Below are 16735 nucleotides of genomic sequence, written 5' to 3'. Positions count from 1 at the left end.
GACACTCTTCTCCAAAATCTGCTTGATCTCTCGATTTGCTAACTCTGCCTGCCCATTAGCTTGAGGATGATATGGAGTCGTCACCTTGTGCTTTACTCCATACTTTGCCAACACGCTTGCTAGTAACTTATTGTTGAAATGCGACCCCCCATCACTAAGCAACGCTCTCGGTGCTCCGAATCGAGTTAAAATATTCTTTTGCAAGAATTTAATGACTACCTTGGAGTCATTGGTGGTAGTTGGGATCGCTTCCACCCATCGAGACACATACTCCACAGCAAGCAATATGTAGGACAAACCGCAAGAGGCAGGGAAAGGACCCATAAAGTCAATTCCCCAAACATCAAACAGCTCCACTTCAACAATGATATTTTGCGGCATCTCATCCTTCTTGGTGATATTGCCCATGCGTTGACAGCGATCACAAGACTTCACGAAAGCATGGCAATCTGCGAAAATTGAAGGCCAATAGAATCCACTATGATTTACCTTCATGGCAGTGCGGTTGGCAGCAAAGTGACCTCCACTAGGGGAGCTATGACACTCCTCAATGATCTTTGGCCATTCATGCTCTCGAACACATCGCCGAATAAAGCCATCGGCGCACCTTCGGTAGAGGTAAGGATCCTCCCAATAATAAAACTTGACATCATGGAGGAACTTCTTCTTTTGATAGTGCGACAATCCCTCGGGAAGAGCTCCAATAACCAAGTAATTGCTATACTTTGCATACCAAGGATCCTTAAATAACACGGCCCAAATCTGCTGATCTATTGGTTTAACTGATTTCTCTGGCGATGCAGTCAGAGGAATGATGGAGTTCTCTGGCGATGCAGTCCAAATCTGCTCATCGGGAAAAAATTCATTGATGGCCATCTTTGGATCATCCCCCTCGATTGGATTCTCCAAACGAGATAAGTGGTCAGCTACCACGTTCTCACAACCTTTCCGATCTCGGATCTCCATATCAAATTCTTGAAGCAACAAGATCTATCGAATCAAACGGGGCTTGGAGTCCTTCTTTGTGAACAAGTAGCGGATGGCGGCATGATCAGTGTAGACAATTGAATGAGTTCCAATCAAATAAGAACGGAACTTGTCAAATGCATACACCACAGCTAGCAGCTCCTTCTCCGTGGTTGTGTAATTCCTCTGAGCAGAATCCAAAGTTTTACTGGTGTAGTAAATTACCTTGAATAACTTGTCTCTCTTTTGCCCCAACACAGCTCCCACGGCCCAATCGCTAGCATCGCACATCAACTCAAATGGAGCACTCCAATCCGGCGTGATCAACACTGGCGTAGAGATCAGCGCAGCTTTCAACTTTTCAAAAGAAGCGCGGCATTCATTGGTGAAGTCAAACTTCACATCCTTTTCTAGTAAAGCACAGAGTGGCTTGGACAGTTTGGAGAAGTCTTTGATGAAACGCCTATAAAATCCTGCATGCCCAAGAAAACTTCGCACTGATTTCACGGAAGTAGGTGGCGGCAACTTTTCAATGGCCACGATCTTAGCACGATCCACTTCCAATCCTTGTGCAGAGACTCTATGCCCCAAAACAATACCCTCACGGACCATGAAGTGGCACTTTTCCCAATTTAGCACGAGTGCCGTCTCCTCACAGCGCTGCAATACTTGAGCAAGATTGTCCAGACACTTATCAAAGGAAGATCCAAAGACAGAGAAATCGTCCATGAATACCTCCATGATATTTTCAATCAACCCATGGAAAATCGCCATCATGCAGCGTTGGAAAGTGGCAGGAGCATTGCAAAGACCAAAAGATATCCTCCTAAAAGCAAAAACGCCATAGGGACAAGTAAACGCGGTCTTATGCTGATCCTCTGGGGCTATCATAATTTGATTGTAGCCCGAGTATCCATCCAAGAAACAGTAATACTCATATCCTGCCAATCGGTCAAGCATCTGATCAATAAATGGCAAAGGAAAGTGATCCTTACGTGTGGCTGCATTCAAAGCTCGGTAATCAATGCACACGCGCCATCCTGTGACCAGCCTCGTAGCTATGAGCTCGTCTTTTTCATCTTTAATTACTGTCATGCCTCCCTTCTTGGAGACAACTTGAGTGGGACTCACCCACTCACTATCAGAGATGGCATAGATAATGCCGGCATCCAACCACTTCAGCACCTCCTTTCTCACAACTTCTTGCATTGCTGGATTTAGTCGTCGCTGGGGCTGCACCTTTGGCTTGTATTCTTGCTCCAATAGAATACGATGCATGCAAATAGAAGGACTAATTCCTCTGATGTCAGAAATAGACCATCCTATAGCTGACTTGTATTTCCTTAAAACTCGCATTAACTTTTCCAACTCCAACGGAGCTAAATAAGCAGAGACAATGACAGGAAAAGTTTCATTGTCACCCAAAAATTTGTACTTCAAATGCTCAGGGAGCGGTTTCAGCTCAAGTTTGGGTGTGGCCGTAGCTCTGTCTGATTCCGCTGTTCTAGCGGACCCTTCTGCTCTGGCGGGTCCCTCTGCTCTGGCGGATCCCTCTGACCCTGATTTCGGTGGCGATGCTGATTCCGCTGGCGATGATTCCTCTGGCCTGGCTGATTCCTCTGGCGCAGGGAATTCTTTGTCCACCAACTTTCTCCCCCCATCAACAGGTTTGCGAATATCCATGTAAGGCACAGGATCAATGGGGTGTCTATCTACGGCCTCCAGCTCTGCAATATAATCTAAGATCTCATCACACGCCCCATCAAGATCGGAATAAGGGTATAAAGACTGTGTGATGCACTCCTCCAAAGGATCATTCACGGCTGCAGGGAAATCCACCACAGTATCAATTGAATTACAATCCTCAACTTGTGGCTCGGCTGGTTTTTTCATCGCATCATAGATGGATAATGTCATTTTTTCATCATTGACGCGGAAAGTGAGATCTCCATCCTGCACATCAATAAGAGCACGGCCGGTAGCTAGGAATGGACGTCCCAAAATCAGTGGAGTATTCTTGTCCTCCGGCATGTCCAACACTACGAAATCTGCAGGAAAGATAAACTGCTCCACCTGCACTAGAACATCTTCCACAACTCCCTTGGGATATGTGATGGAGCGATCGGCCATCTGCAGTGCAATAGAGGTAGGCTTGATATTTCCGATCTCCAACCGGTTAAAAATAGAGAGAGGCATCAAATTGATGCTTGCCCCTAAGTCACAAAGAACGCGGGAGAAATTCTGCCCTCCAATCACACAAGCTATAGTAAAGCTGCCAGGATCCTTTTGCTTCAATGGTAGCTTCCTTTGTAGCACTGCACTGCATTCCTCGGAGAGATTAATCATCTCATATTTCCCCAACTTCCTTTTGTTGGAGACCGCATCCTTGAGGAACTTGGCATAACCTGGCATATCTCTTAAAGCATCAAGTAAGGGAATGTTGATGTTAAGCTTTGAAAACATTTCCATGAACTTGGCTAACTTCTGATCCATTTTCGGTTTTGCCAGGCTATTCGGGAAGGGTGCTACAGGTTTATACTCTGGCCCGGGAAACGTACGAGTAAGATTAGGCTTCTTAGCATCAGAGATTTTCGACGATGCCTTAGAAGTTGACGGTGACTCGCGCACAATCGTCTCCAAGTCATCCTCCTCAACAATCTCGACATTTGTCTCCTTTCCATTCTTGCCGTCCCGCTGCTCTGCAGAGGAATGGTGGCTCCTCTGCTCTGGCTGGCTCCTCTGCTCTGGCCGAGCCCTCTGCTCTGGTTGATCCCTCTGCTCTGGCCTATCCCTCTGCTCCGGATGATTCTGATACTGTGTCCCGCTTCTCAAGTGAATTGCATTACACTGATTTTTGGGATTAATTTCAGTGTTGCTGGGAAAGTGGCCCGGCTTGTGCTGTGCAGCTGCTTGGTTAGCCATTTGTCCAACTTGATTCTCTAGCATCTGCACCTGTTTAAAAAGTGCTGACACATTTTGCTCCATGTTGAATATTTTGGTTCCCAAGTTTGCCGAGTTTGTCTCCATCCCAGTGACCTTCACCAATACTTGCTTCATCATTTCCTCCATTGAATCTTTCTTTGGCTCATTGATGACTCCCCCACTAGAAACGGAAAATCCAGGTGGAGGTTGCAAAGCATTGTTGGGATTTGAATAGGAAAAATTTGGATGATTCCTATTATTTGGATGATACGGTGGGTTGCCGCCCTGATGTCCTTGATAGTTTGATCTATTAAATTGGTACTGCCGCTGGACATAATTAGCGTCTTCCAGTTGCGACACATCAGGTAAACTTGGCTGCTGAGGAATTTTAGCTAGTAGTGTCTTTCTCTCCATCTCGTACTGCTTTTGAAGAGCTTCATATTTCTCCTTAAAATCATTTCTCTCCTCATTCACAGCTGCAATTCTTCTCGTGGAATTTCTGTCATTCGGCCATTGATAACTGTTGGAGGCCATCTCTTCTATCACACGATATGCCTCCTTTGTGTTTCTATGGAGAAGACATCCACCTGCAGTGGCATCCACCATACTTTTTGTCAGACCAGTCAAACCATTATAAAAGTGAATGATTTGCTGATCCTCCGTGAAACCATGTTGTGGACAGTTCCTGAGCAGCTCACGAAATCTTTCCCAGGCATCATGAATGGTCTCATCTCCTAGCTGGGAAAAGTGAGAAATCTCCGCAATGATTTTCTGAGCTTTAGAGGCAGGAAAGTATTTTGCTAGGAAAGCTCTACACAAATCCTCCCATCCAGTAATAGCACCTCTGTCCAGACTCTTGAACCACTCCTTCGCTCTGTCCCTGAGAGAGAATCCAAACATCTTCATTCTGATGGCATCAGGTGGCACTCCATTCTGCTTAATAGTGTCGCAGATATCTAGGAACTGGGTAATGTGAGCATGCGGATTTTCAGAAGCCGCTCCACTAAACTGCTCAGCTTGCACCATGTTTATCAATCCCGGCTTCAGCTCGAATGTGTTGGCTTGCACAGTTGGTCCCCATTTGCCTCCTTGAAATTGATCAACTCGAGGCTGATACATGTGATTCAGTGGTGGCTCTGGTGGAGGAGCCCGGTTGCGCTCTCTTTCTTCATCTAGTTGCCTCTGAAGGTTTGTCACGACTTCCACAAGAGTTTGAAGGTCCATGTTATTCTCTGCCATTGCTAGCTTTTTCTTTTCGCGGTTGTCTCTTTTGTAGAATAACCATCCCCCGGTGATTACTCGCCGCCATCCGCCTCTATCCGCCAAAGACCAAATGTCGTCAGCTATTCCCATGGCCTCGATAGTCTCCCGGCATTGCCGGTGAGGAAGGGCACAAAGATGCTCCCAACGTTCGTGGGAGTCCGGAGTAGGAAGTCGAATCCCATAGAATTGAGGATTGTGCCGAGTGATAGTCACCTCATCGGCGCGGGAGGTACTGGCCTTCCCCTTTCCCTTGCCCTTTGTTACACGTGGTGCCATAGCAAAAGGTGCCTACAAAACCAAGTGTGAGTCTTTATTCGACACAACAACGACAATAACAAGATACTAGAAAACAACTTAACTATCGACTTAACTAAGCAAATTAGCCCGGCAAACGGGCGAATTCTTATTCTAAAAGCACATAAATTTATCACACTATCACAATGCATCTCACAACAACACATAGCATCAATATTAAGCCCACAATCACCAAAATCTCCCCCCCCCAAACTTAGACATTTATCTACACCCAACACAAGCAAATTCTTAAGCAAGAATGTCAATTAAGCATAAATTCACCGATTAAATTGCGAATAAATGAAAGACCCATCATCCTAGACATGTATAGAAGCAATTAAAAGCATCAATTCAACAATGTAGCACAATGTAGGAAAAATCCTAATTTTGAGCCCTAATTGCATATAAACATGTAGAATGCAAAATATCACAAATTAATCGGTAAAAATCTTCTAAACCATGCTTAGAATGTAAAAATGAAGGAATGAGAGCAAGTAAACATACCTTGTAGTTGGATTTGGAAGTGCAAAATGAGAGGAGAATGAAGCAATTTTCGTGGGTGTGTGAGTAGAGAGTGAAAAGTGAGGGAAAAAGGGTGAAAAAGGGGTTAAAAACCCGAGTCAAAGCAGGTCAACGCCGGGCCAGGAGGCCCGCGGTCCCGCACGCGGCCGCGGGTTATGACCGCGGGACACCCCTGGAATCGCGCACAACGCCCGCGGTCCCACCACGCGGCCGCGGGTGGTGACCGCGGTCTCCCTGGGAGTGCCCACCTCTGAAAAATTCAAATTTTAATGCGTTTTTCATCATTTTTTTTTAGATAAAGGGAATTAAAATCACAAATCAAAAGAAACCCACACACATATATAAATATATACATAGATGAATATATATACCTATGTATGTGTGTGTTTATTGAACTTGCAAAAATTAAAAGATACATTGTTGGGGTGCCTCCCAACTAGCGCTTAGTTTAACGTCGTGAGCTCGACGTCTTCATGATGATGTCATGGCTCGGGGATGGTGTCAACGAACACTTCAACTTTTGGTTTCAAGGACAAATACTCCTTGATTCTTTCATTCTCAACCACAAAGGTTCTTCCATCCTTCTTTTGTAATTCGATTTCTCCTTTGTCGAAAACCTTGTTGATTTTGAAAGGACCCGACCATTTTGATCTTGGCTTTTCCGAAGGTAGCGAGTGACGAAAGGTGAGGAGAAGGACTTCATCATCGGGTGCAAACTCCCGTTTTTGCATCATCTCGTCATTAGCATTTGTTGTCCTCTCCTTGTAGAGGCTTGACTTCTCAAATACGTAATACTCATCTAACTCATTGAGTTGGAGTACACGGTCTTGCCCCGTTGGATGTATCTCATCCTCACCAAAGAATGCATATTTCAAGTGTGTGGGGAGAAGCTTCAACTCCAAGCCTTGGGCTTCCTCCTCTTTCCTTTCTTCCTTCAATTTTTCTTTCATGTTGATGCAATGTTCAATCACTTGCATCAATTTGCATTCTTCCACTCTCATGCCTTCATCTTCATTTTTGTGCTTGAGAGCTTTGTGGATTGAGAAAGTGACGCTTTCATCATTGACTCTTAATGTAAGCTCACCCTTTGCAACATCAATTAGGGACCTCCCCGTCGCCAAGAATGGACGTCCAAGGATCAAAGGGACATCCTTGTCTTCAACCATATCTAAGACCACAAAATCCACCGGAAAAATGAATTTGTCAACCCTCACCAAAACATCCTCCACTATCCCTTTTGGATATGAAACGGAACGGTCCGCCATTTGCAAAGCAATCGTGGTTGGCTTAATGGTTCCTATTTCAAGCTTGTTGAAGATTGAGAGAGGCATCAAATTTATGCTTGCTCCCAAATCACACAAAGCCTTTCCAAAACGGCCATTACCAATATCACATGGAATAGTAAAGCTCCCGGGATCCTTGATCTTGAGGGGTAGCTTCTTTTTAAGAACGGCACAACATTCTTCGGTGAGGTTGATCGTCTCAAATTCTTCCCATTTCTTCTTCTTGGATATGACCTCCTTGAGAAATTTTGCATACTTGGGCATTTGTTGCAATGCTTCAACAAGTGGGATATTGATGTGTACCTTCCGAAAGATCTCAAGGAATTTAGAGAACTCACTCTCCACCTTTTTCTTTTGAAGTCTTTGAGGAAACAGAATTGGTGGGCAATAAGGTGGTGGTGCCTTGTACACATCTTTCTTCTCCTCCTTATCGCCTTGCATTTTTGAGGAAATGTTCTCATCATTGTTCTTGACTTCCGGAGGTATCTTGGACTCTTCAAGTATCTTTCCACTTCTTATAGTGATGGCCTTGCAATGTTCTTTTGGATTTACAACGGTGTTACTCGGAAATTGCCCCTTTTGATGTTGGTTGCTTAAGGATTCGGCAATTTGTCCCACTTTCATCTCAAGCATTTTCAATTGGGTTGCTTGAGCCTCTAGCCTTTCATCGGTTCTCGTCATGTGGGCTTGAGTGGCCGTCATGAATTTCTTTAAGATCTCTTCAAGGTTGAGCTTCTTCTCTTCCTTGATCATGCCATCACTCACCGCAAATACAGGCGGTGGTTGCAAGAAGTTATTGGGATTACAATAGGAAAGATTCGGGTGACGATTTGCTTGAAACCCTTGATTGTATTGCCCTTGTCCTTGATAGCCACCTTGTTGTTGGGGCCGGAAGTTTGCATAGCCTCGGTTGTTGTTGTTGTTGATGTAGTTCACATCCTCGAAGCTAGTTTGTTCTTCAACCACGGGCTCTACCCTTGATATTGACATAGCATCAATCTTGCTATTCATGGCGGTCAATTGAGCCGTCAAAAGAGCTATCGGATCCGAGCTTGTTGTAGCCGCCACCTTCTTCAAAATAGTCCTCTCCCCCGAAAATTGGTAGCTATTGGCAGCCAAGTTCTCTATGATGTGGGCGGCCTCCTCGTGGCTTTTCTCCAACAATGCTCCATTGGCCGATGCATTCATGTCTCTTTGCATCTCACCACTACACCCGGTATAGAATGAGCAAATAATGGTGTTTTGATCCAAACCATGGTTGGGACACTTCCTTATCATCTCTTTGAATCTCTCCCAAGCTTCATAGAAGGTCTCTCCATCGAATTGCTGAAATTGGACAATGTCCTTCTTCATCTTCATTGTCTTACTTGGAGGGAAGAACTTGATAAGGAACTTTTGAGCCATTTTCTCCCATGTAGTGATGGAACCACCCTCTAAAGTTTGGTACCATGTCTTGGCCATGCCCCTTAGCGAAAAGGGGAAGAGTCGAAGTCGAATGGCATCCTCCGGGACTCCATTTATCTTGATGGTGCCGCATATCTCCAAGAAGTTCCCAAGATGTCCATTCGGGTCATCTTGGGAAAGACCGGCGAATTGGTTTTGTTGTACCATATTTATGAGGGCCGGCTTGAGCTCAAAATTATTGGCATTGATCCTTGGGGCATGCACTCCCCCTTGTTGGACCACGGGTTGGAACATGTTACTAATAGGTGGTGGTGGAGGCGCATTCCTTTGAGCTTCTTGCTCATTGATTCGCCCTTGCATAGCCTCGAGTTGCCTTTGGAGTTGGAGGATCAATTCTTGATTTTCCGCCATGTTTCCCTCCATTTCTTTCTCTCTTCTTGCTCTTGCTTTGTTGTGTCGGCAAGAAGCTTCAACCTCAAGGTCTATAGGTGTAAGAGATGCACCCTTAGACCTTGTGTTCATACACTACCTATCACCCAACAAGAACAAATAGTCAAGGCACAATCTTAAAATTGAAAACAAAAATAAAGCAAGTAAAATGTCTAAAGTAGTTAAGCACAATGAATCAAAATACCACAAGCAATCAAACTAGACTAATCCCCGGCAACGGCGCCAAAAACTTGTTCGCTAATATTTTCACCACGCCGCAAGTATACGGGTAGTTGTAATATATGGAAGCAAGGTCGTATCCCACAAGGATTAGTAGTTCAATCTAGTGATTATCATAAGTCATTATGCTATAGCTATTTAGACTAAACAATAAGGTAATTGGTTTGATTATCTATTAATTACTTAACAAGTTCAAAGGCAAATAAAAATCAAATAAGCAAAGTGGATAAATAAGATGATTAAGGCGATTTAGGGACTAGGCATCGATGATTAAGCAAAAGACTTCAATTATAGCTCAATACTAATCTTGACAATCCTAATTATCTAGAGTGATCTCCCAACTAGTTCTAGCCCCCTCCCGGACGACTAGAACGGTAGATTACGGGTCATAGTTGCCGTCCCCGGTCAACTTCTAACCTATAACTCCCAAAAGCACACAAAGATCGACATACTCTCACCCAACTCTCAACCTCCCGGTTATCGAATTGATATGTTTCAAACACCTTATCTATTGCAATTATCCTCTCCCGATTCAAATTGCAAATTAGAAATGCATAGAATGTGGCCAACAAACCATACAAGAATTAAAGCAAGGGTTTGAAAAGATAAAGTGCAAAGGAACAAACAAGATTTATATTGAGCACAAATAATCAATCCATTACAATAATCATCTATCCTAATCCCCAAATCAAAGAGAAACTAGCCTATCATGTTCAACAATAACATACCCAATGAAAAGAGAAACATAAATGAAAGAGAGAGAAAAGAATAATCAAATCCTATTTAGAAGCTTGCTTCAATCCTCTCTCCTCTTCAATGCCTTCTTCAAATGGGTAGGAAGGAGTATTAATGGGGGTTAGGGCTTGGATATGGAGGTAGGAATGAGTATTGAATGATGGAGATGATGAATGGTGAGAGGAAAGGGGGGAAAATGGGGTTTAAGGGCTGAAAAAACCCGACTGGGGCCCACTTGGGGGAGGCTCCGCTCTTTTCCCGCGGTCCTGGCCCGCGGCCGCGGTTGACAAACGTGGGGGAGAGTCAGGGGACCCGCGGTCCCGGCCCGCGGCCGCGGGTGGTGACCGCGGGGGAGCCCTGAAACTGGTGAAGATGCCCGCGGTCCTGGCCCACGGCCGCGGGTGGAGACCGCGGGCGAGAGCTTTCCCACGGACGCGCGACCGCGGCCGCGGCCTCCTGTGCGCAGCTGACTTTGTCGGCCCCGTTCTCCCTCGTCCGAACTCTGATTCGGACGCCGTTCACGCTCATGGATTCCTCTCGAGACGTGCTTCGATCCTATGCTCTCACAATTCTCCAATCAACTCTTGATTTGCCCTGAAAATACTCAAAAACTATACCAAGCAATCAAAACTACATAAAACTCAAAATTGGGATACAAACACATATATGCAATCAATTCATGGGGGAAAATAACAACAATTCGTGCGATATTGAGGTATGAAATCCATGTTTGTCATTATGTGTCGTGCTATTTGCTATTTAGCAGATTGTAGGTAAATCTGGACATCATCCGTCGTCTAGCAAAAATGTCGTTGATCAGGTAAAGCTACACTTAATAAATTTTTAAATAAAATTCCAAAAAAAATTGTTGACCTACATATTTTCTTTTGTTTTTTTTAATTCCACGACAACACAACCTACAGAAAGGGACGTCGTCAAATAAAGAAAATTTCGTTTTCCATACACCAGCCAAAGTTGTAAGCTTCCACAATAAGTCAAGTTCAATAATATATTCAATTATTCCTACATTAGATAATCGATCAATTGTACGGACTACTATGTTGCACGCAGAATTGTGGATTGATGAATATGAGGCAACCTCTGCAACCATTGGGCACTAATTGTATGGACCTGAATTCTGAAGTATGTTCATTCGCAAAGATGATATTTTTTTTTATTTGTGTCTCTTAATTTATAGTACTAATATTTTATATGCAATATTTTGAATTGCTTGATTGCAAGGTATTTGGTGGTGATTCACCCATTCTTGGTTGTGTCAAGAAAGAAACATACGTCAAGAAACTCAAGTACAAGACCCCTCGAAAAAACATTTTTATATGCACCAAAACACATTTGACAGGAACAGATAAGGCAATTGGGATGTACTATATGCATGACACTGAAACTGACGAGTATGTTTTAATATATATTTGGTATATTTATCGATAGCTAAAATTAACAGGTTCATATTATTAATTACTATAATCTTGTTTTTTGATTCTCAGGGGCGATATTTTGTTTTTGTTCAATGATATTGAAGTACGAAAGTATGACATGATTTCTCTGAAGCCTGCGAATGTCGTTCAGCCAGCTGTGATTAATGCATGGTCTACGGTTTTGAACAGTCGAACAAAAAATGTCACTGTAGATGAGCCAGAACTTTTTTTTGCATCTACAGACGTATATGTATGTCTTCTAATACACAAAAAATGTCACTGTAGATGAGCCAGAACTTTTTTTTGCATCTACAGACGTATATGTATGTCTTCTAATACACATTTAACTGTTAACATTAATTTTACTTAGTCCGTATAGAGGCATTAATCATGTTCCTCAATAAGTGCATTGAGAAGTGACATACAATATATGTGATTTTCAGCATCTAAATGACCAACTGCATTTGTATTTTAACATTATATGTTTGATTATCGTTGCTTTATCTACATCAGAAGATTTTACCACCAGTGATCAGTTAGCGAAAAGAACAAAGATGTTGAGAATGGATAAATCAAAAAAAGCTACATGTTGAATATAGATTATTTCATACGTTAGTTTCTATATTGTTTGTTTTGAAGGTGTATTTTTTATTTTGATTATCATTGTTATGGACTACAGGTACGGACATTCAAGTCGCGAGATCTAGCATAACGAGGAAAAAGACTAAAATTAAAGTTGATAAAGGTAAATAGACATAGAAACAAAACTCAACCCATATTCGTATAGTTGAATATTTTCTTGTTTTGCTGCTATTGCCCTTATTTTGAACGGCCTTATTTTTATGTGAGAATGCATGATGACATTTAGATTTAACGTCAAATAATGATACAGGGGAAATACCCGTTGAGGTGCCATTTTTGGAAGGAGAAAATAACGCAGAGAATGATGAAGAAGATTGTGTGAACCGACAATCAAAAGATGGTTTCCGCAAGATCAATACCAGAACCTGTACGTCAGCTTTCCACGATACTATGGCCCAGTTGAATGAAAAACAACGTGCAGCTGTACGTGATATGGGTTTTGGCCACTTGCTCAGTCTACCTGTGAAAGAGATTCCGGCTAAACTTGCATATTGGGTAATTGATCATTTTGATATCCAAAACTCGGAGTTTAATTTTGGAAATGATGTGCGAGTTAAAGTATCCGAAGAAGATGTCTTCAGAATCTATGGATTCCCAAGAGGAACTGGGAAAATAGAGTCTTTCAGGGGTTCGTCAGGGAGGCAATTGTATGATGAATGGTTTTCTTCGTTTAACATGAAAAAGAAGGAAAATATCAAGATAAAATTGGTGCTATCGAAAATGGTTAGTTGCACAGATGGAGGTGTCTGGTTCAGGAGGAATTTCATAATAGCTATGACATTCTCGTTTATTGAAAGTTGTTCTAACGGAATGGTTCATCCTTTTACTCTTGAAGTGCTTGAGGATGTTTCCAATGTTAAAAAATGGAACTGGTCTGAATATGTTCTGCAGACTTTAGTGGAGCAGACAGATCACTGGATTGAACACTCAAAGACCACCTTTACAGGACCACTCCTATTTGCAGTGGTAATGCAATATTTTACAAAATAAAGTATATTCATTGCAAAACCATTTCATTGACTCTAATATTTATTTTCAGTTGTTCTATGTGGATATTGTTGTACTTAATTCGGTTAAAGTGGACCGTTCCATACCAGTTGTACTGAATTGGAACAGCAACAACTTGCGCCGCAGAGAGTATGTGGAGAAGCACCGTGGGTACTTTGGAGGCACAAAGTTACGCGAAGCACTTGCCATTGAAGATTCTGATGTGGATGTGGTCGAAATAAACACAGTTGATGTTGTGTCTAACGATGGATGTGAGCCATCATTCTTATGTGAACGACAACTGAAAATGATGAAGGAAGCAATTCAAATTGCGGAGGGAGTTAAACGACTGAAAGCTTTAGTGGCAGATGCAACAGCCGAAGAAAAGGAGTCACCAATTTTTAAGGAAGGAGTTATTGCTTGTTCAAATATATCCGAGGTTGAACTCTGCATTGCTCAACCGCAAAAGAAATTGGATTCTGAAAAAATGTTCAACCGGCGGCTTAAACGTCAATCCCATTGATTTTGAAAATACTTTGACGGATAAGCCATTGGTTGGCTCTAAAGGGATGGAGACAACCCAAAGGCATGTTACTAATTCTGGCAGACCGGTGCATGAGGCAGAGGTATTTGGAAGTTTATTTTATTCTTTAATGGGGATTCATTTAATAAGAAAAAAATATGACAAGATTATGTATAAGGTATTGATGATGCTCAATATTAATTTTATATTATGTTGGTCTTAATCTTTATAAAAATGTAGGAAGATATCATTGGTTAATATAATAATCAATTTGGAATACATGTGACATAATGTCCAACTATATAAGTTAATCGAGTACTTATAATAAGGAATTTTTAAATTATATTGTCGGATTAATCTCCTGAATTGATTGACATTCTAGGGTGTTGCTGTAAATAATGTGCGTGTGTGTGTGAAAGAATTGGATGACGATGATGTCGTTGCAAAATATTTTAATTATGTAAGTTATTTGCGTACTATATGTGTTCGATAAATATATATTTTCAACTTTTACATAATAATAAATATTCAAAATTTTTAAATAATTATATCGTATATTTTTTGAATTAAATTATTTACATATCCAGGACATGTATGACAAGGAAGATGAAGTCCATGGTGTGGATATGGAGAAGGAGAAATACAATAATTCAAAGGTTTGTTTAGCACTACGCATCCTATTATTTGTGTCGAATTTATATGTATTTTATATACATGCAATATATATTGTTTTTTTTATTTTGAGAATAATGATAAAAATTATAAGGTTTTACAGAGGTTTTATGAAATGAGATTTGTGATAAAAATTGATTTTTTTGGTGTTTTATATTTTCATCATATAAATCCAACTTGGGAGAGATTGAATAAAATAAAGTTTTGCAATATTTCAAATCTTAGAATTATGTTGTTCGGTGTTTGTAGTTTAAAGTAATATACTTACACCTGTTGATATAAACTAATGTATTTAAGTTATTTGTTGACATATCCAGAGTCATGGTATTGGAGTAGAAGACAAAGCGCTGGATGCCGGAGAAAATGTGGTTATCAGCGATGTACACATGAGTGGTCTATTTCGAACCACTTCAATGTCCGAGAGCGAGAATAGCTATTTCAAACGCATTTGGCTATCAGTAGTAAGTTCTAAATGTGGTTTAACCACTTCAATGTCCGAGAGCGAAAATGTGGTTTAGCGCGTTAAGAAGTCTAATAAGAAGTAGTATTATCTTGTGGCATTTTGAAGTTTAGTGAATACTTTGGTACCTATTTTGTGGTAGACATAAGACCTAATATTATGTATTTTATCGCATTTTGAACTTGCCATGAGCTAACCATGTGATGTGTAAGCCGTTGTATATATTAGGTTTTTTAAGTAAAATGGTTCAACGCATTTGGCTATCAGTATTCTTTTCAAAAATTTTGACAACTGTCAACTACAACTAAAATATATATATATTTAATAAATCAGATATATATCTTCTGAATGTAATTTTGAAAAAAATAAAGAGGAAAATCTGTATATATTTGTCTTTTATAGCTGTTTATTATAACGCATGAAATAACTTACAATCCATTTAACGCAACTTGTCGAAACAATACAGTTTATTTATTAAAATAAGTATTACTGAACACTTCATGAACAAACAGTACTATTTATTTGAATATTAAGTTAATTTTTATTTTGGGATTGTTTATTGTAATAATATATCATAATTATCGTTATAATTTGTCGTCAAATTTTATTATTCTATAAAATTATACGTGTAATGACTGTGTTCTTGTTTTAATAACATAGTGAAATTATTAACAAATAATATAACAATATAGATACCAAGTTTTAATTTATACATTGAATAAAATAAATCATATGACATAAAAAAAGAGAAATGAATATAATTTAATTTTGAAACAGTGGTTCAGTTTATAAAAACTTAATCGAAAAATCTAAAGACAGAATCACAAGAATGGCATGCTGAAAATTATAAAATATAGTGATGTAGAATCAAGTAATAATTAAAATAATGTATATCTACATAAAGATTTACAAAATCCCTTTTTATTCGGTCGTAACCAAATCAACATAAGTGGCCATGGTCCGCATAATAAGGGATTAAATTTAAATAACAAAGTCAATAAATCAATTTTAGGGTTTACTTAAAAAGTTACCCAAGCCGTATGGTATGCATAATTACAATGAATTAGTGGAATTAATTTCTGGGACTTATTATTAGAGAGGGGGAGTTCCTGACGAATTACGCTGCTGCTGGTACGATTTCATTCCCCAGAATTTTTTCGTTTTATACTATTTTTTGAATTTCGTTAATGAACTTATATTATCACTTTGTGTGGATGGTCTTGTATGATTAAGACGTTGATCGATAAGTGGATCATCCCAAAGAAAGACCATGTGCAGACGGGAATTTGATTTTCACTTAAGAACACACGGCTATATAGAGTCTATATTATTCTGTGTTGATTATAATAGGTAATTTAATTAGTTTATATGATTATAATTTGTGTCGATATTTATTGATAATCTTCTTGATTCATAAATCTTTTTATTTAAAATTCATTTGTAAATTGAAAACATATTCGCATTTGAATAATATGTGAATATGAATTTTTCTGTATAATGTTTTTAAAAATTCACAAAAGTCATTATAAACTTTGTATGTATCGGATTTAGAAATATTATTTTTGAGTTTTGCAGTTATGGACGAACTCGAAGTCGATATATGCACGGATGTGTTTGAACTTGCCAAGGATGCTGGTTTGAATAATGGTAGGTGTTTTGTAAAGAATAACATTAGTACAATAATCGTTCATTCATGTGAAATAGTTAACTAAGATATACAGAAGAATATTATCATGCTGCATTAAAACTTAAAATGCTTTTCATACTTTCCAGATTCAATGGATTCACCCATTGCAGTGAGGAAGAGGACGAAATTGTCATTCCAAAAGAGAGAAGGTTGCTTATAATATCTATTCTCTAATTAGATATTTTATTTCTGAAATTTTAATAATATATTTAAATTAATGCTCACCATTTATGAATGTGTTTTAATTTAAAGAATCAACGAAAACCTGTT

At 40.0% G+C, this 16735-nt stretch overlaps 2 non-coding genes across 2 annotated transcripts; both read left to right on the top strand.

Moving 5' to 3' along the window:
- Positions 1 to 4552: 4552 nt before the first annotated feature.
- On the top strand, positions 4553 to 4659 carry LOC131019273 (small nucleolar RNA R71). Its single transcript, XR_009100193.1, has one exon. It is a non-coding gene; the product is annotated as a small nucleolar RNA R71 (small nucleolar RNA).
- A 3840-nt stretch (positions 4660 to 8499) lies between these two features.
- On the top strand, positions 8500 to 8606 carry LOC131019211 (small nucleolar RNA R71). Its single transcript, XR_009100133.1, has one exon. It is a non-coding gene; the product is annotated as a small nucleolar RNA R71 (small nucleolar RNA).
- Positions 8607 to 16735: the final 8129 nt, after the last annotated feature.

This window comes from Salvia miltiorrhiza, chromosome 3 (assembly GCF_028751815.1).
Source record: "Salvia miltiorrhiza cultivar Shanhuang (shh) chromosome 3, IMPLAD_Smil_shh, whole genome shotgun sequence".
Taxonomy (NCBI): domain Eukaryota; kingdom Viridiplantae; phylum Streptophyta; class Magnoliopsida; order Lamiales; family Lamiaceae; genus Salvia; species Salvia miltiorrhiza.
Note: the sequence above shows the minus strand (reverse complement) of the source record. Positions and strands in the feature narration are given on the sequence as shown.